This window comes from Eubalaena glacialis, chromosome X (genome assembly GCF_028564815.1).
Source record: "Eubalaena glacialis isolate mEubGla1 chromosome X, mEubGla1.1.hap2.+ XY, whole genome shotgun sequence".
Taxonomy (NCBI): domain Eukaryota; kingdom Metazoa; phylum Chordata; class Mammalia; order Artiodactyla; family Balaenidae; genus Eubalaena; species Eubalaena glacialis.
This window is the reverse complement of record NC_083736.1, coordinates 74,309,505-74,333,664: the sequence shown is the minus strand read 5'-3', so window position 1 is coordinate 74,333,664 and position 24,160 is coordinate 74,309,505. Positions and strand designations below refer to the sequence as shown.

Sequence of the window (24,160 nt, the reverse complement as noted above, 5' to 3'; positions counted from 1 at the left end):
AAAAAGGGGGATAAAAAGGAGGAATGTCTCATGCCACCGTGTTGCTGATGTCACTCCCCAGTCTCACTACTTTGATGTTTGTTTGTTCTTGGCTATTGTAATTGTTTTCTACATGACACTCTGTCTTCTACTAGCTCTTTTCTCCAGCCCACCCTATATATCAGATTAATCTTTCTAAAGAACAGCTCTGGCTATGTCTTCCCTTACCCAAAGCATTCAAATATTCATAGTACAGTTTAACACTTCTTAGCCTGGTGCTTGATAATCCCCCTAGTAATTACCTATTTTACCTTTCCTTCTTCTCTCACTATTCTCTTTGCAATATGTGTCATATTCCCAAGCAAACTGGATGATTATCTGTTTCTCAGTCATGCAGTTTCCCATTACTGTGATTTGCTGATGATCCTTCTTTCTAATTAAGTTGTCCTTTTCCTATATTTATTGTCATCAAGCTTCCCTGTCCTTCAGTATTTAACTCGAATGTCACCCAGTAGATATAAAATTCTCTTTAATCTGCTGTCAGAGTTAATCACTTCTATGAATTTCTAATTCATTTTGTTTATATCTCTCACCATTTTCACATTTATTATATCTCTAGTGTAAGTCTTAAAATTCCTATGGTACTGAAAATTCTTTGAGGATGAGAATTATGCAGTTTGTATATATCTGTATTCCTCACAGTTTCCTGTGTATTAGAAATTCATTATTTTTGGTGCTTATTTAGTTGGTTGAATGAATGCAAGAAAGAAAATACATGCATCTTATTGAGGTATCAGCCCTTAGCAGATTCACTACAGATGTTTCTGCGTTCATTCGTTAGATAAATATTTATTACATACCTACTATGTTCCAGACACTGTAATGTCCTATGGGAATTCGTCAATGAACCAGTCCAAAATCCATGTCATCATGGAAAGCAATTACCACTTAACTTCCCAGGATATTTTACAGTGACTTGTTTGGAAGACTTGAGTTTTGTAGCACAGCCCCTCAAGCTTTTGAAAGCAACTGCAGTATTAAGCTCTTGTCCTGTGATTTGTCATGCCCAATTGCACATTGCCCTCATTCCTGCACTGCATGTACCCTCCCTGTCTCTGATTCTTGTGTTTGCTTTTGCTCAGACTTAATCTCTCCTGCTGTGTTGACTCAATATTTGACTCTGACCTGCCTCTGAGTCCACTGACACTACTTTCCCCTCACAGACTAACTATTGGCATATTGCTCAAGCACTCCCAGGCATTCATGATCACCTTCACTGCTCCTGTCAGTGTACTAACAGCTTGTTGTAACCTTGTCCTTCTGGTTGGCTCCACATAGGATATATATTGACTCACCGGTCATTCTGTGTATAAATGTAACTGTAATGCACTTTGTGCCAGTGGCAGACAGACATAAACCAAACACTTCTTTACTGAGGACCTGGTGAGTGCCCAGCATCGTGCTAGGCAATGTGGGGAGAAACAAAGAAGTAACCATCTTCCCCCCCTCCCCACATGCACATTTATAAAAATGTATCCTCTAGTTGAGGTACTGGTAAATAATTTGTACAAAGGAAATTGGTGAATGCATTATGACCTCTTTCTCCACTCCTTTTCTGCTTCATTTACCTCTACAGTCTAAGACTAGATTTGTAGCTCTTGGTCTGTAGCCTGAATTAAAAAATAATAGTTGTAGGAGAGTATATCTAGAATTCCATCATACTTATATTTAACTTCTATGAATTCAACTTTAAATGATAATTTAATTTAAATAAAATACTGTTAAATTATACACACATATGTATTTCCTCTTATGTACCATAATTGCTATCTAATACTTTATAAAGTATATGTAGTCACATATATGTTACTCTCCAGGATTGCATACCAAAATAATATTTGTCCCAGTGTTTCTATGGGCAATGTAAAAGAAGCGTAAAAAAAATCAAGAGTAATTTTGACCAAATGTTACTTTAAACATTTTTAATTTTTTTTTTTGGGGGGGGGAGGTGAGAGGGAGGTCCAAGAAGGAGGGGATATATGTATACATTTAATGTTATTTTTAACTTAAGGAATGCGTTTATAACATAATCCCATGTATAAAATGCTACTCTGAGTAAGTAGAGCTGATAGAGATTAGAAAGGGGAGTAAGGCAAGTCACGTTGGAGTAACCAAAGTAAGGAGGGTACATATGCAGCCATTTTATTATTTTTTTCCAATTTTTATGAAAGCATTTCCTAAATCTAAAATGTCCAAATATTCATACAGGTTCCACGGGAAAAATGACTTCAGAAATGAGTTTCTAAAAATAAATCATTTGGTGTTTACAGCAAAGGTATTGAACTGCCACAGGTAAAGAATGAACTGCTTCCTCTTCAGTATATATATGAAAGCTTATAAATAGTTGATAAGCCATCGGCTACCATGTAAAAGTGACAACATGTGCGTTTAGACTCATATAAAAGCTAATGCTGCACCGACGCGGAGTTGGAGCCCAGAAGTGGGTTCCCAGCCTCAGGTGGACAACCTATCCGTCCACAGTCACAGAGCAGAGCAGCCTGCCCCCTCCCGGCACTCCGAAGTGGGGGGACGGAGGCAGGGTCGGCTGCAGCTTCACGCTGAAGAGCGCTAAGATGGCCGCTCTGGATCTGGATCTTTCCAGATGCTTCAGGTGTTGTGAACAGAGACTTGTTTGGATTATGTGTTTCTCAGCTAGACTAAATGCTAACAACGGATAAGTGCAAGCACATTGGGCAGTTGAGGCTTGTTCAAGACCATTCCATCCTCAACCCTCAGAAATGGCATTGTGTGGAATGCAATACAACTGAGTTGATTTGTGCTTGCGTTAGCAGTTCCTGTGTTGTCTGTGGAAGATATACTGAAGAACCTGCACTCAAGCACTTTCAAGAAAGCAGTCATCCTGTTGCATTGGAGGTGAATGAGATGTGGTTTTTTTTTGTTACCTTTGTGATGATTATGTTTTTAATGATAATGCAACTGGAGACTTGAAGTTACTACGAAGTACATTAAGTGCAATCAAAAGTCAAAATTATCACTGCAACACTGGTAGTGGAAGTATTTTACAGTCTATGGGTACAAGTGATGATTCTTATTTCTTACAGGATGGCGCGCATTCTCTGCTTCAAAACGTATATCAGATGTATACTGCTCTTTGGCACAGGAGAAGGATACTAATGGGTAAAATATTTTGAACTTGTTTTAACAGTCACCCATTGGATGAAAAATGCAAGAAGAACAATTTCAGGAAAAAATAGCAAAAAGAGAAGTGAAAAAAAGACTGCAAGAATTAGAGTATCAAGTTAAAGCAGGATTGGAAAGTATGTCTCCAAGAAAGAGTTTACATTTGCAAGGTCTAGATCAGTCCCCCACAAGAGAAATAGTTCCTGTTCAAGCACCACTTCAAACCTTAGCATCACCAGCAAAAGATGAAGTAGTATATACCTCAGAAGATGTAAGATTAAAAATTCAAGTGACATGCACCCCAATGTTCATTGCAGCAATATTTACAATAGCCAGGTCATGGAAGCATCCTGGATGCCCATCGGCAGATAAATGGATGAAGAAGATGTGGTACATATATACAATGGAATATTGCTCAGTCACAAAAAGGAATGAAATTGGGTCATTTGTAGAGACGTGGACAGACCTAGAAACTGTCATACAGAGTGAAGTAAGTCAGAAAGAGAAAAACAAATATTGTATATTAATATATATATGTGGAATCTAGAAAAATGGTACAGATGAACCAGTTTTCAAGAAAGAAATAGCGACACAGATGTAGAGAACAAACGTATGGACACCAAGGGGGATGGTGGTGGTGGTGGGATGAATTTGGAGATTGGGATTGACATATATACACTAATATGTATAGAATAGATAACTAATAAGAACCTGCTGGATAAAAAATAAATAAATAAAATAAAATTTTAAAAATTGCCAGTGATTCCTCCATTAAATGAACGCCAATAGTAACTCTTGGTGTAACAGGATTGAGAAATTTTGGAAATACATGCTATATGAATTATGTTCTTCAAGTATTGAGTCATTTACTTATTTTTTGACAATATTTTTCAAACTTGATCTGAACCGATGGCTGGCTGTGACAGCTAGTGATAAAACAAGATCATCTTAAAGGCATCCTCCAGTAACAGATACAGTATATCAAATGAATGAATGCCAAGAAAAAGTAACAGGCTCTGTTTGCTCCAGACATCCAAGTTTATCATCAGGACTAAGTGGTGGAGCATCAAAGAGTAGAAAGATAGAACTTATTCAGCCAAGGAAGCCAAGTTCATAATACACTTCTCTCTGTCATGAATTGCATACTTTGTTCCAAGTTATGTGGTCTGGAAAGTGGGCCTTGGTCACACCATTTGCTATGCTACACTCAGTATGGAGATTAATACCTGATTTTCGTGGTTATGCCTAACAAGATGCTCTAGAAATTATTTGTGAGCTTTTGGATAAAATACAGCATGAACTAGAGACAACTGATACCAGGATACCATCTCTTATCCCCACTTCTCAAAGGAAACTTATCAAACACTTTATGAATGTTGTGAATAACATTTTTCATAGACAACTTCTCAGTCAGGTTACATGTCTTGCATGTGACAACAAATCAAGTATCATAGCACCTTTCTGGGACTTGTCACTGGAATTTCCAAAAAGATACCAATGCAATGGAAAAGACACTACTTCCCAGCCGTGTCTGGTTACTAAAATGTTGGCCAAATTCACAAAAACTGAAGCTTCAGAAGGAAAAATCTATATATGTGACCAGTGTAATTCAAAGCATAGAAGGTTTTCCTCAAAACCAGTTATATTCACAGAAACCCCCAAACAGCTTATGATTTCCCACCTACTTCAGGTTCTCAGACTACATCTCAAACGATTCAGGTGGTCAGATCATAATAATTGAGAGAAGATTGGTGTTCATGTTGGCTTTGAAGAAATCTTAAACATGGAGCCCTATTGCTGCAGGGAATCTCTGAAATCTCACAGACCAGAATGTTTTATTCATTACTTACCTGCTGTAGTAATGCACCACGGGAAAGGATTTGGCTCAGGACATTACACTGCCTAGTGTTATAATTCCGAAGGAGGGTTCTGAGTACACTGCAATGATTCCGAGCTAAACATGTGCACTATGGATGAAATATGCAAGGCCCAAGCTTATATTTTTTTTTATACCCAGCGACTTACTGAGAATGGACATTCTAAACCCCTGTCTGGTAGCCAACATCCCAAAGAAGAAATTGATACCTCTTCTAATGAAATCCTTAGTTGATCCAAAGACAGTGGGGCTTTCTTCTTGCGATTTGTATATATATATATATATGTGTGTGTGTGTGTGTGTGTGTGTGTGTTTTAAAAAGGCTGACTTAACAATTTTGAGCTTCATTGTTTTTATTTTCTTACTAATCAGTGCACACTATGTTTACACATTTTGTATCTAACTACAATAAATCTCTTTTTTACAGAGACAAATTAGCATAAGTATATGTATATCAATGACAGCAGGTAACTAAACATTTTTCAAGTACCTAGGAGTTTTAAACTTTTAGTGCTTACCTCAGACTGGTGTTACCTCTTTTATATGTTGATGTCTTAATTGGCTCACATCATGAATTTGTGCAGTCTTCTACTGAAGAAGTTCAGGTGGCATCATTTTATATATTTCTTATTTATCTTTTGTAGCTATTTTCTATACAAATTCTTATTAGACAGAATATTAGACTTTCTTCACTAATAGTCTTACCAAAAACAAGGCATTTCTTTCAGATTTGCATATTGGAAGTTACGTTTGCTCCCTGAAGGGAGTTAAACTACTACAAAGTAAAATGTCAAGGTATCATCTAAATACTCATTGATCACACTTATTAATATTCCTGAGGCTTTGTGTGTTACAGGGCTCAGAATAGACATTACTTTGGTTAATGGAACTTCCTTTTCCAAAAATTTATTAAGTTTTTATAATTGTTCTTTATTTGGTCTAGTCAAACTGCATACAAATGAAGATGACAGCTTTATAAGTATTAGGTTGAAAAGACCTGTATTAGGAAATTTTCCCTAAATTTTAGAGAACAAGTCATCTGGGGAAGCTGATCCTGAAGTGCAATGAGAATTTATCACTGAACAAGGAAATCATTCATGCCAAAAATACAGGTTGAGTATTAAACGACTAAGGTTTAAAATAATTCACCTATTAAATACCTATACAAGTTGTTACTTCAACTGTTAACCAAATTATTACTCATTAAAGATTTATGTGGTCAAGATAAAAAAAAAAAAAAAAGCTAAATTTGTCATCCAAAACTATTTACGTAGGTATTACACTCTTTCGGCACTGATTCTCTTTAGCTCTGCTATTAGCCTGGGTTAATAAACTAAAAATGTGTACTGGGGGATGTAAGAAATATTGATTTTTCAAGTTTTCTTATTAGTAAAGTGATAGATGACACAACTTTTAATTATATTCTTTATGTCACATCAACTCCCAGAACATATATTTTATCTTCCTGCCATTCATTTTTTAAATGAACATATATTTTATCTTCCTGTATTCATTTTTTAAAATTTTGACAAAATATTTCAATTATAGCAAATATGTAATTGACAAGAAGTCCTTTCCTATCTAATTGGTTTACCTTTCTGTATGACTCGTTTGCATCTATATGTACACAGCTGCAAAGTGAAGTGAATTCAGTTTCATTTGATCAATGTAAACAAAGTGTGTCATTTGGGGAAAAAATCATGTAAACAAGCAAACCAAATCATTCTGTCAGGGGTCTCAGTCATTATTCATGGTGGGATGTATGGAGCTCACATATACAGTAAGATCAGTTGAAATGACATGGCAAATACCTTTGGGCATATTTTCACAAGAATTTCTCCATCATTCAGTTTCATACTACACACTGGAGAAAAGGAAACTAGTCACTGTTGATGTCAGAAAAATTAAAGTTTACAAACATTCTTATTTTTTTCTACTGTGTGTTTTTGCTTTGTGGTTAACACCATAAGGCTTACATAAAACTTCTTATTGGTATAATATTCAATTTTTAGATGATAACAACATAACTTCAATCACATTAAAAAAGTTTATCCTTTTACTCCTCCCTCATATATTTTATGTTTTTGGTGCCACAATTGACCTGTCATTATATTGTATATCCATTAACAAATTATTGTAGCTATAGTTATTTGTAATTCTTATGTCCTTTAATCTTTATACTAGAGTGAAAAAGATTAACACACCACAATATCACAATACTAAAATATCCTGAATTTGACTTTATAACTTAAATCTTACCTGTGTGTTTGATATCATACGTTTTCATGTTACTAATTAGCACCCTTTCATTTCAGCTTAAAGAACTCCTTTTAGCGTTTCTTATGAGACAGGTCTAGTAGGGATGAACTCCTTCAGCTTTGGTTTGTCTGGGAAAGTCTTTATCTCTCCCTCATTACTGAAGGACAACTTTGCCAGGTAAAGTATTCTTGGTTGTCAGTTTTTGTTTTTGCTTTCTTTTATCACTTTGAATATATCATTTTACTCTCTCCTGGCCTTCAAATTTTCTGCTAAGAAACCCACTAATAGCCTTATGAGGGTTTTCTTGTATATGAAGACCCTTGTTTTTTTCTCTTTCTTAACTTATACAATTTTATTATAATATGTGTTGTATAATAAATTTTTGTTGTTCTTTAAGCATCTTAATGAGGTTTTCAAAAAATTCTTTTTATTTTGAAATAAATGCACACAGAAAAATATGACAGTAACGTACCCACAATTTAGGAATTAATATTTTGCCGTATTTCCTTTATTTTTTCATGTTCCTATATTGTTTTCTTTACTTTTTTTTTAATAGAAGGTTACAGATACAGTTGCAGTCCCCTTTGCATCCTGTACTTTTAAGAAGCATACGTATTTCTCACATACAAATTGGCGTCTTCCCTGCCCTCCCATTCTTTCTCACATATTCATACAACAGTGTACTGATTTTTGTTTTTATGAGTTACAGAAATGACTTCACGCATACATATCTCCCAGAAACTTGCTTTTTCACTCAACTTTATTTCTGAGATTTATTCGTGTCAGTACATGTAAATCCAGCCCCTTTGTTCTAACTTCTGCACAGTGCCCTGTCAAATGGAAGTACATCCTTCATCCGTACACTCCCCACTGAAGGATATATGAGTTGTCACCAGTTTCATGCTGCTGCCAGTGCTGCAGTGGCCACCATCCTTGTGTGGAGAATACCATTTTGAGTTAATTATTTTAGGAAATCTAGGAGCTTCATTCATGAACTTGGATGACCATATCTCCACTTAAACTCGGGATGTTCTCAGCTATTATTTCTTTTAATAAGCTTTCTGCTCCTTTCCCCCTTTCTTCTCCTTCTGAAACTCCAATAATGTGTATAATGCTTCCTTTAGTGGTATCCCACAGTTCACAAAGGTTTTCTTCACTCTTTTTCTTTCTTTTTTCTTTGTTCTCCTCTTGAGACAGAAAGACAGGAGTGTAGCCATCTTAGAAAAGGACCGGGGAATGACCTTGAACAAACAAGCTTAACAAACTCGCAAAACAGAGCACGTGAAGTCTTGGGTGTTTGAGAAAATAGCAGAGATCCAAAGGGGTAAAACATTATCTCTGTTCCTTTGGTTTATGTACATAGTTTCCAAAGGACAAAAGTGGGACTATAAATCCACCACATAGCAGAATCACCAAACTCCCAGTTCCCTGAAAGATATAGATGAACACCTGACACACACTCCTACGTTGTGTTTTTTTTGTTTGTTTTTTTCTTTTGCAGGGAGCAGACCCACAGCAGATGAAAACTCCTGACTGCAAGCACATAGACATCAGACCTGTTGAAACCCCAGAAAGTTGATGATGTTCAAAACTTCACTTTGATGCCAACCAGTCTGAGAATTGAGCACAAGCTGTTCAGACACCCTATAGCCCTCTACCTCACACTGCCTTTAAAACACTTCCCTGAAAGTCTTCAAGGAGTTGGCACCCTTTCACGTTCTCTCTCCCTTGTGCACAAGTTATCATTTCAATAAAAAGTATTTGCCTAAAAATCTTGTGGGAGCAATATTTATTTCTATGGTATTGCTGTTCAAGAATCTGGAGAAGAAAATCTTGAACTGAGTGTCAAGTGCAGCAGTCCTGCACATGGCCCCAAGTGGAGGTGTTGGCACAGCCGTTTCACACTCAAGTGCCAGGTGCAAAGCCTCTGCACACGGTCCCCTATGAGCAAGTGAAACTAGATGAAGCACAGAGGAAAAACGAAAAAGAAGATTTAGGCTCTCACTCCCTCTTGTGAGAACACCAGAATCACAACTAGCTGCTGGACAATCATCGATAGGAAGACACTGGAACTCACCAAAAAAGATACCCCACATCCAAAGACAAAGGAGAAGCCAAAATGAGATGGTAAGAGGGGCACAATCAGAGTAAAATCAAATCCCATAACTAGTAGGTGGGTGACTCACAGACTGGCGAACACTTATACCACAGAAGTCCACCCACCGGAGTGAAGGTTCTGAGCCCCACGTCAGGCTTCCCAACCTGGGGGTCTGGCAAGGGGAGGAGGAATTCATAGAGAATCAGACTTTGAAGCCCAGTGGGAACTGATTGCAGGATTTCGACAGGACTGGGAGAAACAGAGATCCCACTCTTGAAGGGTGCACACAAAATAGTGTGTGCATCGGGACCCAGGGTAAGGAGCAGTGACCCTGGGGGACACTGAACCAGACCTACATGATAGTGATGGAAGGTCTCCTGCAGAGGCGGGGTATGGCTCTGTTTCACTGTGGGGACAAGGACACTGGCAGCAGAAGTTCTGGGAAGTACTCCTTGCCATGAGCCCTCCCAGAGTCTGTCATTAGCCCCACCAAAGAGCCCAGGTAGGCTCCAGTGTGGGTTGCCTCAGGCAAAACAACCAACAGGGAGGGAACCCAGCCCCACCACTCAACAGTCAAGTGGATTAAAGTTTTACTGAGCTCTGACCACCACAGAAACAGTCAGCTCTATCCACCACCAGAGCCTCCCATCAAACCTCTTAGATATCCTCAACCACCAGAGGGCAGACAGCAGAAGCAAGAAAATCTATAATCCTGCAGCCTATGGAACAAAAACCACATTCACAGAAAGATAGACAAGATGAAAAGGCAGAGGGCTATATACCAGATGAAGGAACAAGATAAAACCCCAGAAAAAAACTAAATGAAGTGGAGATAGGCAACCTTCCAGAAAAAGAATTCAGAATAATGATAGTGAAGATGATCCAGGACCTCGGAATAAGAATGGAGGCAAAGATCGAGAAGATGCAAGAAATGTTTAACAAAGACCTAGAAGAATTAAAGAACAAAAAACAGAGATGAACAATACAATAACTGAAATAAAAACTACAGTAGAAGGAATCAATAGCAGAATAACTGAGGCAGAAGAACAGATAAGTGACCTGGAAGACGGAATGGTGGAATTCACTGCGGTGGAACAGACTAAAGAAAAAAGAATGAAAAGAAACGAATACAGCCTAAGAGACCTCTGGGACAACATTAAACACAACAACATTCGCATTATAGGGGTCCCAGAAGGTGAAGAGAGAGAGAAAGGACCAGAGAAAATATTTGAAGAGATTATAGTCGAAAACTTCCCTAACATGGGAAAGGAAATAGCCACCCAAGTCCAGGAAGCCCAGAGAGTCCCATACAGGATAAACCCAAGGAGAAACATGCCGAGACACATAGTAATCAAATTGGCAAAAATTAAAGACAAAGAAAAATTATTGAAAGCAGCAAGGGAAAAATGACAAATAACATACAAGGGAACTCCCATAAGGTTAACAGCTGATTTCTCAGCAGAAACTCTACAAGCCAGAAGGGAGTGGTATGATATACTTAAAGTGATGAAAGGGAAGAACCTGCAACCAAGATTACTCTATCCGGCAAGGATCTCATTCAGATTCGATGGAGAAATCAAAAGCTTTACAGACAAGCAAAAGCTAAGAGAATTCAACACCACCAAACCAGCTCTACAACAAATGCTAAAGGAACTTCTCTAAGTGGGAAACACAAGAGAAGAAAGGACCTACAAAAACAAACCCAAAACAATTAAGAAAATAGTCATAGGAACATACATATCGATAATTACCTTAAACGTGAATGGATTAAATGCTCCAACCAAAAGACACAGGCTTGCTGAATGGATACAAAAACAAGACCCATATACATGCTGTCTACAAGAGACCCACTTCAGACCTAGGGACACATACAGACTGAAAGTGAGGGGATGGAAAAACATATTCCATGCAAATGGAAATCAAAAGAAAGCTGGAGTAGCAATACTCATATCAGAAAAAATAGACTTTAAAATAAAGAATGTTACAAGAGACAGGGAAGGACACTACAGAATGATCAAGGGATCAATCCAAGAAGAAGATATAACAATTATAAATGTATATGCACCCAACATAGGAGCACCTTAATACATAAGGCAACTGTTAACAGCTATAAAAGAGGAAATCGACAGTAACACAATAATAGTGGGGGACTTTAACACCTCACTTACACCAATGGACAGATCATCCAAAATAAAAATAAATAAGGAAACAAAAGCTTTAAGTGACACAATAGACCAGATAGATTTAATTGATATTTATAGGACATTCCATCCAAAAACAGCAGATTACACTTTCTTCTCAAGTGCACATAGAACATTCTCCAGGATAGATCACATTTTGGGTCACAAATCAAGCCTCAGTAAATTTAAGAAAATTGAAATCATATCAAGCATCTTTTCTGACCACAACGCTATGAGATTAGAAATGAATTACAGGAAAAAAAACCTAAAAAACACAAACACATGGAGGTTAAACAATATGTTAGTAAATAACCAAGAGATCACTGAAGAAATCAAAGAGGAAATCAAAAAATACCTAGAGACAAATGACAATGAAAACGCAACGATCCAAAACCTATGGGATGCAGCAAAAGCAGTTCTAAGAGGGAAGTTTATAGCTATACAAGCCTACCTAAAGAAACAAGAAAAAACTCAAGTTAACAATCTCACCTTACACCTAAAGGAACTAGAGAAAGAAGAACAAACAAAACCCAAAGTTAGCAGAAGGAAAGAAATCATAAAGATCAGAGTGGAAATAAATGAAATAGAAACAAAGAAAACAATAGCAAAGATCAATAAAACTAAAAGCTCGTTCTTTGAGAAGATAAACAAAACTGATAAGCCATTAGCCAGACTCATCAAGAAAAACAGGGAGAGGACTCAAATCAATAAAATTAGAAATGAAAAAGGAGAAGTTACAACAGACACCACAGAAATACAAAGCATCCTAACAGACTACTACAAGCAACTCTATGCCAATACAATGGACAACCTGGACGAAATGGACAAATTCTTAGAAAGGTAAAACCTTCCAAGACTGAACCAGGAAGAAACAGAAAATATGAACAGACCAATCACAAGCACTGAAATTGAAACTGTGATTAAAAATCTTCCAACAAACAAAAGTCCAGGACCAGATGGCTTCACAGGTGAATTCTATCAAACATTTAGAGACGAGCTAACACCGATCCTTCTCAAACTCTTCCAAAAAATTGCAGAGGAAGGAACACTCCCAAACTCATTCTATGAGGCCACCATCACCCTGATACCAAAACCAGACAAAGATACTACAAAAAAAGAAAATTACAGACCAATATCACTGATGAATATAGATGCAAAAATCCTCAACAAAATACTAGCAAACAAAATCCAACAACACATTAAAAGGATCATACACCACGATCAAGTGGGATTTATCTCAGGGATGCAAGGATTCTTCAATATACACAAATCAATCAATGTGATACACCATATTAACAAATTGAAGAATAAAAACCGTATGATCATCTCAATAGATGCAGAAAAAGCTTTTGACGAAATTCAACACCCATTTATGATAAAAACTCTCCAGAAAGTGGGCATAGAGGGAACCTACCTCAACATAATAAAGGCCATATACGACAAACCACGGCAAACATCATTCTCAATGGTGAAAAACTGGAAGGATTTCCTCTAAGATCAGGAAAGAGACAAGGATGTCCACTCTCACCACTATTATTCAACATAGATTTGGAAGTCCTAGCCATGGCAATCAGAGAAGAAAAAGAAATAAAAGGAATACAAATCGGAAAAGAAGAAGTAAAATTGTCACTGTTTGCAGATGACATGATATTATGCATAGGGAATCCTAAAGATGCCACCTGAAAACTACTAGAGCTAATCAATGAATTTGGTAAAGTAGCAGGATACAAAATTAATGCACAGAAATCTCTTGCATTCCTATACACTAATGATGAAAAATCTGAAAGAGAAATTATGGAAACACTCCCATTTACCATTGCAACAAAAAGAATAAAATACCTAGGAATAAACCTACCTAGGGAGACAAAAGACCTGTATGCAGAAAACTATAAGACACTGATGAAAGAAATTAAAGATGATACCAACAGGTGGAGAGATATACCATGTTCTTGGATTGGAAGAATCAATATTGTGAAAATGACTATACTACCCAAAGCAATCGACAGATTCAGTGCAATCCCTATCAAATTACCAATGGCATTTTTTACGGAACTAGAACAAATCATCTTAAAATTTGTATGGAGACACAAAGACCCCGAATAGCCAAAGCAGTCTTGAGGGAAAAAAACGGAGCGGGAGGAATCAGACTCCCTGACTTCAGACTATACTACAAAGCTACAGTAATCAAGACAATATGGTACTGGCACAAAAACAGAAACATAGATCAATGGAACAAGATAGAAAGCCCAGAGATAAACCCACACACCTATGGTCAACTAATCTATGACAAAGGAGGCAAAGATATACAATGGAGAAAAGACAATCTCTTCAATAAGTGGTGCTGGGAAAACTGGATAGCTACATGTAAAAGAATGAAATTAGAACACTCCCTAACACCATACGCAAAAATAAACTCAAAATGGATTTGAGACCTAACGTAAGACCGGACACTATAAAACTCTTAGAGGAAAACATAGGAAGAACCCTCTTTGACAGAAATCACAGCAAGATCTTTTTTGATCCACCTCCTAGAGTAATGGAAATAAAAACAAAAATAAACAAATGGGACGTAATGAAACTTCAAAGCTTTTGCACAGCAAAGAAACCATAAACAAGTTGAAAAGACAACCCTCAGAATGGGAGAAAATATTTGCAAATGAATCAACGGACAAAAGATTAATCTCCAAAATATATAAACAGCTAATGCAGCTCAATATGAAATAAACAAACAACCCAATCCAAAAATGGGCAGAAGACCTAAATAGACATTTCTCCAAAGAAGACATACAGATGGCCAAGAAGCACATGAAAAGCTGCTAAACATCACTAATTATTAGAGAAATGCAAATCAAAACTACAATGAGGTATCACCTCACACCAGTTAGAATGGGCATCATCAGAAAATCTACAAACAACAAATGCTGGAGAGGGTGTGGAGAAAAGGGAACCCTCTTGCACTGTTGGTGGGAATGTAAATTGATACAGCCACTATGGAGAACAGTATGGAGGTTCCTTAAATAACTAAAAATAGATTTACCATATGATCCAGCAATCCCACTCCTGGGCGTATACCCAGAGAAAACCATAATTCAAAAAGACACATGCACCCCAATGTTCATTGCAGCACTATTTACAATAGCCAGGTCATGGAAGCAACCTAAATGCCCATCAACAGACGAATGGATAAAGAAGTGGTGGTACATATATACAATGGAATATTACTCAGCCATAAAAAGGAACGAAATTGAGTCATTTGTTGAGACGTGGATGGATCTAGAGACTGTCATACAGAGTGAAGTAAGTCAGAAAGAGAAAAACAAATATCGTATATTAACGCATGTATGTGGAACCTAGAAAAATGGTACAGATGAGCCGGTTTGCAGGGCAGAAGTTGAGACACAGATGTAGAGAACAGATATATGGACACCAAGGGGGGAAAACTGCGATGGGGTGGGGATGGTGGTGTGCTGAATTGGGTGATTGGGATTGACATGTATACACTGATGTGTATAAAATTGATGACTAATAAGAACCTGCAGTATAAAAAACAAACAAAACAACTAATACTAAACTTTCATTGGGTTATTTGTATGGAAATATGTTAATATAAATGTTTCAGACATTACATGAAATTTCTAAAAATCTTAAAAAAAAAAGAAGAAGAAGATTTAATAGTATCAGCTTTTACATGTAAGTCCATGATTCATCTTGAATTAATTTTTGTGTTTGATTAGGAAAGTATTGGAATTTCTTTTTTTTTCCCATTTGCTGAATAAACTTTTCTTTCTTCATTAAAAAAAAAGTGAAACAGGTAAAATAAATTCAATGAGTTAATCAAATATTTCCAAAATAGTATCATTTCAACATGTAGTTGATAGAGCATATTAGTAATGTTATTAATTTTTTTGTGTGCTGAAAAAAAAAAAAGAATCTGGAGAAGGCCTGGTAACATTTCTTGGCAAGCCAGTCAGGAGGGACAGCTGTGCTGGGACACTCCTTTTTTTTGGGGGGGGGGGGTCCCAAGCTCCAGGGGTCTTGGACGAGAATGCTTCTTTTCATAGCATAGGACAAGCAGCCACCTGAAACTCTTCTGTTTCAGCATCCTTGAAGCTGGTAAGTCCCTGTTGAGGCTCTCAGTTTTTGTTCATCTACAATGGGCAAGCATAACTTTTCCCATTATATCTCCCTTTCTCTCTATCTCCCTTTCTCTTGAGAAGGAAACATCCTCCTTCTGTTCTGTTGATGTCTGGTTTGCTCTGCCAAAACCTGAAAATCCTAGACTGATCCCCTTGGATTGGGTGCAGCTGGGAATTGATTTCCCTATGCATGCCTCTGTTGTTGTGGTGCACAATGGAGGATTATGCTTGCTTTAATTACCTCTTTGAATCTCAATGGTATTTTTCTGAGTGGTGTTGGTTTTTTGGGGGAAAGGACTTTTGTGACATAAGTTGATGGAGCCACAGAGGCTGCAGCCCCCTCTCAGCTCACTGCTATTTATGGTTACTCTCCACCTGGGAACACACACTTTCTGAGCCATGGATTCCTCTGATTTTTCTCTTTGTCCATTTAATTGGGCATCTGTGTGAATGTTTTAAGATGGTTGAGTGCTATAACATGGTAGTAAGCAGAGATTGGACCTGGGCTAAAGTGTATATTGTTGAAAAATTGAAGGGAATTCAAGATCTGATAAAGGAGTACTCTCTTTGCAGTCTTTAGTGGCCTAGGGTCTGTTAGAGCAACTCTATTGGAGAGTAATTTGGGACCACTTTCAGGCCTCCATATATTGAGATAGGAAATATAGAGGAATACATTCAACCCTGGGCTCTGTGTTAATTGGGCATCTTGCCCATAGGACACTGGCCTCTTGCCAAAGGCAGCTCTCAGATTCTGTCCAGCAGCTGCCTGAGCATTTTTGTCTCAGGGACTGTCCCGAGAGTGCTGGCCAGTGACTGGGCATAACTAACCCACAGCACTTTAAATTCTGTGGTGAAGGAAACAGGGCTCTGGTCCTGGTCTGGTCTGGTCTGCTCTGACCTGTGAGATGTCTCTTGTAAGTGGTGGATTCTCACTTGTAGTGACACAAGGGTATACTTCTCTACTGGGACGCCTTGACTGGAAATTTTCTTTTTTAGGGGGAAAGTTGCAGAACTTGGTCACCTGGTTTTGAGCAGATTGCCGCTTTAATTGGATTTTCCGTTCTGGGCTGTGGAGTCCCTTGGCCATCTGGCACCATCTGAGTGGTGATTGGGAAAATCCTCTGTTAAGACTGAGGCTCATCTGTAACCCCTGTCTGAAACAGTAGGTAGGAAATCTTCCATTATCATGGTGGGGAACAGCAACACTGAGAGGCCATTAAGAACTGGTTTATCTAGTTCTGGTCTGTATGTTTCTGGCAATAGCAGGTCTGTGAAAGAACAACGGGAAATGAGAGCTCTATTCCATTTTGTAGTTGTTCCCTAGGATGTATTTTACAAAATCTGCAAGATCTTTAGTTATACTCCTATAAAGAAATATAAAGAAAGCTTTTTTAACACTACATGGCCACGATATTATTTAGACTCCAGAGGGGAAAAAGAAAAAAATTTAGAACTTGTTCTTTTTACATATGCAGTTAGAAAAAGCTGGCTTGATAAAATACTTTTTTCAGACCCTGAGAGAACAAAAATATGCCTAGGAGAAAGCTTGAAGTTATGACTATTACCATGGCCTTGAAAATACACACACAGCCCACATTGCCTGAGACTTCAGCGTTGGGTTAACTAATAAAATTTCAAAACAAAGGAAAAAAAGGGAAAGAGGCCTTTTTTAAACTCAAGTAAGTAAATTTAACTTATTCCAACTGCTATTTGTGGTTTTGCACTTGCCAGGTGAATTGCCACGACACACAGTCATGATTCCCTATTTTTCCATTTGCATGTTGCTTTTTGTTTAAAAGAGGGACATGTTTGAAAAAGTTAAGGGAATTGTTGGACTTAACCCTTTGTTTTTGTCCTGAAAGAATTAAATTTTGTTTTTTGTATGTATGGTTGCATTTGTAATGTAAGTGAGCTGGATATGGATAACAAATTTGTTTCTCAAATGCAGCTCTTTGGGGTGAATTCTCCAGAAATGGACCACTTTCAGTCACAAGCCAATGAAATATAAAAAGATGATTTTCCTTTGTAATACGATGTGGCCATAATACTCCCTAGATTTAGGGAAAAGTGGTCTCTTAATGTATCTTTAAACTATGGTACTATTATGCAATTATAAGTGTTTTCTTATAGAGAGGGAAATAGGATAAAATTTATAAATTAATAAGTTTTGTATTAAAATACCTGATGCATGAATAAGTTTTAAAATGAAGCTATGAGACCTTTGTCTGTCTGGAAATATGTATGTTTATGTATACATTATGAATATATGTCTTTATCTTTGGATAGTATTAACAAAATCAACTTGTGAGTGAACTCTATTTAATTGGCTTAAATAAAAGTAAGCACTTACTAATCAAACATTTCTAAAAATCAACAGAAACCAACCAAAATAAATTTCTGGTTCATGTGATCTGGGGAATATTCAGTATTAAATTAATATCTGGTATTAAAGTTAGTTTAAGTTTGTTAATTAATACACACATGTCTTTAGAGTCATCAATATTAAGTATAGTACTTTCATCGTATCTAGGTTTACTGAAAGACAATAATTTCATATTATATCTTTTGCAAAATTTGTCAGCAAGAAAATTAACTTGGTATGGTTATATTGTCATAAGTAATCAAATAGAGATAAATGCAATAAAAGCTTTTAGGTGAACTATTTGGGAATAATTAAGTTTTAGTTTTTTTAGATTCTTAGTAACTTGAAAATTTAGAGTTTTGCTAAATTAAGTTAAATAATGAGAATTCATTGAAGGTCTAAATCATTTTTAAATGAGACAAAATCCTGGAACACTGGCTGCTAGACAAGTCTAATTTCACTTACTTTTCCCTTCTTATGAGAGAAAAGCTAAAGATGTTTGGGTTTATTAGACATATGTGCCACATTAAAAAGAGAAATTATTCAATGAAAAATGTATTTTTTAGAGTATGTTCTTAAGTTTGCTAATCAGGAAATACTGGTATGACAAACAGTTCATATTGCTTGCTTCTTAGTTTTCACTAGAGATTAAGGCTTTTTTAAGGGTTAAAAATGATAATGATAATATATGTAATTAAACACCAAAATGATAAGGGAAGCATTTTATTTTTTGAAGTGGGATATATATTGTCAGCGATAGAATGTATGAAGAATGGAGATATCTTTGCTTTAAGGGGAAAAAAAAAAGAGAGAGAGAATAATTTTGTCCTAGAGCTGGTTGTTTCCGGATGGGAAAATAAGGTACAAACTAATGTGGATAAAGAAAGTGATGCAAGGTTTATTAAAAAGGAAACTTGAGAAAGTTTTGTGCTCGGTCAAAACTGTCTAAGATTAGATTAAATTTAATTAAGTAAATGAATTTTGTTATTAAAAGTAAGCTGGTATAAGACTAGAGTTTGGTTTTCTCTCTCTGTTAAGAGAACAAAGTTTTTCCTGGAATACTGAACTGCTTTTTATAACAGACTGTAAATTTCTTTACATTTTAAAGTCATCTGTAGTGATCTATTGTAACTTTCTGTATTTCCCTCCGAACTCTTTTACTGTCACTTAGGTTAAATAAGTATTATTTCACAGTGAGCTAAGATACTATTTGACCAGGTGTTTTGAAATGTTTAATATTTCTGACAAACTTCCCAAGGATCAAATTTTAGATGAAGTTCTTTTGACCTCTAACTAACTTTGGGATGTTTCAAAGGGCCCTTGATGCACCTCAGAGAGAAATATTACATTAATTAGGATTATTTGATAAATTAAATACATGGAAAACATTGTCAAATAATGATAAATATTCTTAGGTTATATTGTATGGGTAAATGTCATTAATGTAGGTGTTCTAGAAATTATACAATGTTCCTTAAATTTGAATATGTCCTGTATAATGTTATCAGTCATAATTCTTGTTATTTTCTTAAAATGTTGTATGCCACAACAACTTAATTAATCTTCTTTTTCAGTTGCATGTAATCATATCTTTAACCATGTCTTTTAAGTCTTTTGTCATTCATAGACAGTTATTATTTCACTCTAATGCTTTGTAAAAATGCTTCATCTTTAAGAAGATTCATAAAGACTTTTTAACAAGTACAGGTTTCTGATAATGTTCAAATCATACTGCTGAACTGGGTAAGAAATTAAACAATTTTAACTGAAACTTATCATTTTACTTCTAGCCATACTTTTGACCATAATGTTCAGAATGAAAAGAAAATTCTCTAATGAAGTTGTCACAGAGTATAACTACCCATGACATGTATCACTGCTTGCTGTAAGTCTACTACTTGAAGAACATGTACAGTGTTTGTGTGGCAATTTGGTACAGTTGATAAAATGTATAGCCTATAAAATGTTTCCCCATTGGCATACCTCTGTACTTGCTTGTTATGTCTAATTTGTTTTTCCCCAACATGGATAATTAGGCAAATATATATATTATGCGTGATGGACCCAGAGCAGGCAACAACCACACTGGCACTGGAGGACAAATATTTTGCTCATCAATGCTTTCTATTCAAAGATTTGCAAACAAAAAGCAGAAATGATATAGTAAATTTTCACATATCAAATTATGGAAAAGTTATTCTGGTTAACTAGGACAGCCTGTTTTGTGACATGTCAAATATACACTGTACATCTGCTTTAAACATTATGGGAAAAAATACATTTAAAACTCAAAATAGAGTAACTGTGGTTCAGGCATCCAAAATAGAGCCAGATGATCATTATGGATGTGATTTCAGGCACATTCCATATTCGTACGTTACTGAGAACTTGAATTTCTGAACCATATCCAACTTAAGGTCACCACCAGCTGTTCTCAAAACAATATCAGTTAGCAGCTGCCAATGGCAACCTTATGACCTCAATGTAACTATAGAACCAGAAGTGACATCAAAACAGTGGTCCACCATACTGGGAGCAGAAGGCAAGGATGCTCATCTTGGAGACTTATGGTCCCCCAAAGCTATTGGATAAGTGGCAACTGTAACCTTCATCTGTGTGCCCTGACTGCCTCAGTTCCCAGAATTAGTCAAAAGCAGCTATGCCAAGTACTACAGTTGGTTGAAATAGGGACTATATTTCAAAACAATGCATACACTCATAGGGAACCATTGGTCTCTGTTAGATAAAAAGACTGAATACCAAACTTGGATGCTAGTCTCAATGCTAAGTTGCACCCTGAAAAACAATATTTGGTTATGCCCTCAAACTAAGTGGGACTCAGGGGACACTCTAACCTGACCCATAGTAAAGACTCTGTACAGAACAATATACAGTATATGGGAAAGGGAAAGTTCTGCTGGCAAGATAGGCTCAATGAAAAAGTGGTACTATCTGACTTTACTTGTAAAAACAAAACTTTTAATGTCAACAGGATAAGAATCTGATGTAGCACTCAGCACACTGAAAGAATTTCTTTGTTGCAAGTGAATAAGACTTTTAACAACTTGTATGTGGAAGACAAGCTGCTCTTAGAAACCAGTTAATCTCCACATTTTGAAATCAGTCTAATGGAGGCTCAGTGGTCAGAAGAACAGTTAAAGTTATTAGACCAAGAAATGGAACAAGTACTGAACACATCTGTTCCGAAATACCACAAGGTCGAGCTTACAGTAGACCAAGGGGGAAAACATAAAATTTGCTTGATTAAGGAATATGACAATGTTTGCAAAGGGTACTTTTGTGGTTTGGTTGTATATTTCCCACCCAGGAGTCCATGTCACTTGGATTGGAGCTTATCATCCTGACCATAGTGACTCTCATAATCATCTTTCTTCTTAGGTGTGGGTAAACAAATTGCAAAAGTTGCTATCATGGGCTGGTCTGTAGAAAAACTCCCAGCAGATTTCAAGTGCTCTGTAATATGGTCCAGCCCTGTCCTAACCCAAGCCAGGTAGTTAGAGACTATTATGCCTCCCATCAGGAAGGGACAACAGCCTTGAGTCAGCTTTGAAGCAATTTCTGAAGATGAACCCTTGCTCTTCAGCAACCCCTTAAGAATAAGGAGGCATGAATTCTGAGGGGAAATGAGACAGGAAAACATGAGTGTAGCCATCTTGGAAAAGGACTGGAGAATGACCTTGAGCAAACAGGCCTAAAGAACCCAGTAAAACAAGGCACCTGAAAGCCTGGGTCTTTGAGACAATAACAAGAGACCCACAGGAGTAAAAGGTTATCTCTCTTCCACTGGGGTATGTACATAGTTTCTGAAGGACGAAAGTGAGACTATAAATCCACCACATAGCAGAATTACCAAACTCCCAGTTCCCTGAAAGATATAAAGGCCTGACACACACTCCTAAGTTGTTGAGTTTTTTTGTTGTTTTTCGTTTGTTTTTCAGGAAACAGACCCTAGCAGATGAAAACTGATTGCAAACACATAGACCCCAGACCTGTAGAAACCAGAAGGTTGATGATGCTCAAACCTTCACTTTGATGCCAACCAATCTGAGAATTGAGCACAAGCTGATAAGGCACGCTGCAACCCTCTCCCTCACACTGTCTTTAAAACCCCTTCCTTGAAAGTCCTCAAAGAGTTGGCACCCTTTCGTCTTCTGTCTCCCTTGTGCACAGCTATCCTTTCAATAAAAATTATTACTTGCCTAAGAATCTTGTGGGAGCAATATTTCTATGGTACTGCTGTTCAAGAATCTGGAGAAGACATGGTAACACTCTGCCTAGATCATTTATATGACCTATCTTCTATTTCATGGATCCTTTCTTTTTTTAAAAGATTAAGTCTGCTATTGATGTTCTCTTTTGCATATTTTATTTCACTCATTGTATTCTTCAGCTCCAGAATTTCTGTTTGGTTCTTTTTTAAGATTTCCAGCTCTCTTTTAAACTTCTCATTTTGTTTGTGTATTGCTTTCCTGATTTCACTGAATAGATTTTCTGTGTTTTCTTGTAACTCAATGAGCTTTCTTAAAACAACTGTTTTGAACTTTCTTATTGGTTATATCACAGATCTCCATTTCGTTGGGTTTGTTTATTGGACAACTGTTGTGTTCCTTTTATGGTAACATTTTTTTTTTCTTTTCTTTTTCTGATTTTTCACATTCATTGAAGTCTTGCTTTGGAGTCTTTGCTTTTGAAGAAGCAGTCACCTCATCCATTCTTACAGGCTTGCTTCTAGAGAGTAATAAATTCCATCAGCTCTATTAGGAATTCTGAGGCTTTCTCAGAACTTTTCTATGGACACACCTATTCAACCCTTCTTGTTTCCTATTGGGAGGTGGGGATTCATAAGGTTGTACACCTTCTCTTGAGTCTACAAACTAGGACAAGAATTGGCATCCTCCCCTTTTCTTTCCCTAGGGCAGTGGTGAATGCTCAACTTTGTGTGCTTTCTCCCAGTCCTGAAGAATTGGGTCAGCTTTCTGTGCAAGCTCACCAGTTGTCTACAAAGCCTCACTTTCACTACCCTTGGAGGTGCATATATGGAGCTGGCCACATGGTAAAGATGTGAGGATCATTGGGGATTCCATTGGGTCAGTGGGGGAATTCACAGGCAAGGCATCCCCCTGCAGTTCATTTGCAAGCTTCCTGGTGTTATTCACTACAGAGTTTTCAAAACATGTGTCCCATTGACGCCTTCTGAGAACCCTGGCTGCTCTTCTCTCAGTTGCTTCCCACCCCAATCAAACAGCAGCACCTCAGTGTTCTGGATGGGGAAAAATAAATAAATAAATAAAAAACACTGGATCACTTGAGAGTGTCCTGCATTGCTGAAGAAGCCTGACACTCACTCATATTTTCTTACTTTCCTCGTGGTAGAAGTCAAGAAAAATATCTCTCTTGGCACTGAGCTGTGCTGCCTTAGCAGAGGGATATGCAGGTAAAGTAGAACAGTTCCTCTTTTTTATGTTATTTTAACATCTTTATTGGAGCATAATTGCTTTATAATGTTGTGTTAGTTTCTGCTGTATAACAAAGTGAATCAGCTATATGTGTACATATATCCCCATATGCCCTCCCTCTTGTTTCTTCCTCCCTTCTTCCCTATCCAACCCCTCTAGGTGGTCACAAAGCACTGAACTGGTCTCCCTGTGTTATGCAGCTGCTTCCCACTAGCTATCTATTTTACATTTGGTAGTGTGTTTATGTCAATGCTACTCTCTCACTTCGTCCCAGCTTCCCCTTCCCCTTCCCCGTGTCCTCAAGTCCATTCTTTGCATCTGCATCTTTATTCCTGTCCTGCCCCTAGGTTCATCAGAACCATTTTTTTTAAAATTTAGATTCCATATATATGTGTTAGCATACGATATTTATTTTTCTCTTTCTGACTTACTTCACTCTCTATGACAGACTCTAGGTCCATCCACCTCACTACAAATAACTCAATTTTGTTTCTTTTTATGGCTGAATAATATTCCATTGTATATATGTGCCACATCTTCTTTATCCATTCATCTCTCGATGGACACTTAGGTTGCCTCCATGTCCTGCCTA

The 24,160-nt window shown here is 37.0% G+C and overlaps 1 pseudogene; it reads left to right on the top strand.

Annotated features, from left to right (window-relative positions):
- The first annotated feature begins 2,700 nt into the window (after nucleotides 1-2,700).
- LOC133082463 (ubiquitin carboxyl-terminal hydrolase 44-like) lies at nucleotides 2,701-5,290 on the top strand (annotated as a pseudogene).
- The last annotated feature ends 18,870 nt before the right edge of the window (nucleotides 5,291-24,160 follow it).